Source organism: Salvelinus sp. IW2-2015, unplaced genomic scaffold (assembly GCF_002910315.2).
Source record: "Salvelinus sp. IW2-2015 unplaced genomic scaffold, ASM291031v2 Un_scaffold6678, whole genome shotgun sequence".
Taxonomy (NCBI): Eukaryota; Metazoa; Chordata; class Actinopteri; order Salmoniformes; family Salmonidae; genus Salvelinus; species Salvelinus sp. IW2-2015.
In genome coordinates, this window is record NW_019947940.1 from 2,372 (window position 1) to 5,384 (window position 3,013).

Genomic DNA, 3,013 nt, shown 5'->3' on the forward strand with positions numbered 1-3,013 from the left:
TTGCCCATGACTGAGAGGCAGTATATACATCATGTTGTTAAGCATGTCTTAATGAATTGGTGCAGTCTGATTCCGATAGGTAAAAACTGCAATCTTGCATACCAAACATTCATTTTGACAGCATTCCTAGAACAAAAATGGCAAACTATGCAATGGACAGACAATTGTCCATTGTTTTAAAATTCTGCTACTGCAATTGTTTTTTGCTACAAAGTTGGATTGTTCATTGCAGTGTCACCAATAACGACCCAAACCTCACCTATATGACTATAGTATTTGCCATTCAAACAGATTATCAATCATCTCAAAGAAGGGAAGAAGAAAGGGAAAGGATGGATGCATTTCAAAAGTATTGGAACAGGTCCCTGGTAGTATTTTCTTCCTGCTTTTTCTCGCTCCTCCCACCRCTGGTTACACCAACCGAAAGCATTTCTCTGCTCATACGCTTTAGCTAGCTAGTTAGCATTTTTAGCATCTGTGTTACACAATCGTGTCGTTAGGTCAAACCTGAATCAGCTCATCGAGAAGAAGGAACTAGCAAGCTAGCTAGTTTCTTCAACAGCCATGGGTGTGCAAGTCAAAGTCGAATACTGGTATGTTTATTTCCCATTTGTTGGATTATTCTCCCTTTTTTTAAGCAGCTCCCATGCGTTTTAGGTAGCTACTGTAGCTACAGTAACTAGCAGCTCGAACCAGCCACCTTCATAGCGCAGAGTGCCCACTCTTTTATTATGAAACGGGCTATGTTTTATGCTAGCTAACGTTAGTTGATGAATGTTTACTTTAGACATTGCTTGGACATTTCCCCCCAACTACTTTAGGGTTAATTATTCATCACTAAGCCATGTTTTTGTTTTGTCGTTGACTTTAGCGGTGGATGAGGGTACGGGCCCCGCTATCAGGAGCTCGCGCGGTTAGTCACCGCGGAATTCACTGAAGCGGAAGTGTCGGGCTTCGTAGGAAGGCAAGGTAAGTTGGTCCTTTCCACATAGCCTACTACAGACAATACAGGTATGTACAGTGTTGATAAGTACACTAATAATGTGAAGCATTTTGACATCGTTACATGTTCTTTCTTCTGTGTAGCTATATACTCACTGGACAGTTTATTAGAGAGGTGTGTGTGAGTGAGTAATGACAGTGCCACACGCACTGCCACACGGACCCCCCCTTTGCCTCCAGAACGCCCTGAATTATTTGGGGGAATTGATTCTTCAAGTCGGACACATTCCAAAGGGATGTTGGTCAACACTGATGCGACGGCATCATGCAGTTGCTGCAGATTGGATCGTGGTATACCACCGCCATCAGCCTGTACCATTGACACCAGGCAGGATGGGTCCATGGACTCATGCTGCTTACGCCAAATCCTAACTCTGCCATCAGCATAAAGCAACAGGAACCGGGATTCGTCGGACCAGGTGATGTTCGTCGGACCACGGCCAACTTCTCAATTGTCCAGTGTTGGCGATCGCGTGCCCACTGGAGACGTTTCTTCTTGTTTTTAACTGATAGGAGTGGAACCCGGTGTGGATGTCTGCTGCAACAGCCCATCCGTGACAAGGATTGATGAGATGTGCGTTCTAAAATGCCATTCTACACACCACTGTTCTACTGGGCTGTTTGTGGCCCGCCTGTTAGCTTTTCCTTTGACCTCTCATCACTGAGCTGTATTTGCCCACAGCACTGGATTGACTGGATTGTTTTGGTTTGTTGCAACATTCTGGGGAAACCCTAGACACTGTTGTCGTTGAAAAGCCCAGGAGGCCGTTTCTGAGATGCTCGATCCGATGTGCTTGGCACCAACGATCATACCGCACTCAAAGTCACTTAGGTCACTCGTTTTGCCCATTCTTCTAACATCCAATCACACAGCAACTGAATGCCTCTGCCGGTCTGCCTGCTTTATACAGCTAGCCACGGCCACATGACTCACTGTCTGTAGAAGTGAACCATTTTCTGGGTGGTGTACCTAATAAACTGRCTGGTGAGTGTATGTCTCTACTATATTCTCAGACTACATTGTTTTCCTTGATTTGATGCTTTTGTTTCTGCAGGCAGTTTTGAGATTGAGATCAACGGGCAAGTAGTTTTCTCCAAGCTCGAAACAAGCGGCTTCCCATATGAAGACGACGTAAGTTGTTAACTTCTTACAAGGCTGTCATTTTAATGTCTGACACACTGTGTGTGTCAACTGCCAATGACTACCCCCAATGACACAAGATGTCTTGTCCCCCTGCAGATCATGGATGCTATACAGAAAGCCCATGATGGCAAGCCAGTGGAGAAGATCACCAAGAGCCGCCCGCCTTGTGTCATCCTGTAGATCTCCTCTCCCTCTATTCTCCAACCCTGCCCTCTCCTGACAGCAGCATGCTGAAGACAGGACAGTGCGCATRCATCACTGCCACTGTCATTACTCACTCAGCCTTTGCACTAACCGGGCATGAGGGTGACACACAACTCTCTGTTGAAACTACACTAGCAGAGTTGGACTAAGACCACTGCCTTTGATTTAGAGTACAACCTGTCGTAAGGTTTTGTTGTGCCTTCTCTCTCCCCTCTCTCTCTGCTCCCATTGAGGTGTTCCAGGACTTATATGATTACTGTAGCCCAAAGCTGAAAGGTTTATAGTATGATGACCCCAGTCCTGGCAGCTCCTATGTTATGGGATCAGAGAAATGGAGGAGACCGTAAGATCGAGGGGCAGACGGGTTGGGGGGAGCACCCTATTATATTCCAAAAGCCTCATTGCCTGGCAGACAGTTACTGCCTGATTGTTCTAATTCCTCTCAAATAATACAGCACCATCATTGGCCAGACATAAACAAAGTTTTGATGAATGTAAAAGATAAATGTTATTGAGTACCAAAAGCAAGAAGGGAAGGAGCTCAATTATTTTCAGCCCTCTGAAAATAATTCTATCACCTAGCTCTAAGCATCATAAGCCCTGTTTCACAACTTGTATCCTGTACCCTACTATGATGATGAATGTGCTGCTTAAACCTGTCAA

At 45.2% G+C, this 3,013-nt stretch overlaps 1 pseudogene; it reads left to right on the top strand.

The window, feature by feature from the left end:
- Positions 1-456: 456 nt before the first annotated feature.
- LOC112079004 (migration and invasion enhancer 1-like) lies at positions 457-2,792 on the top strand (annotated as a pseudogene).
- Positions 2,793-3,013: the final 221 nt, after the last annotated feature.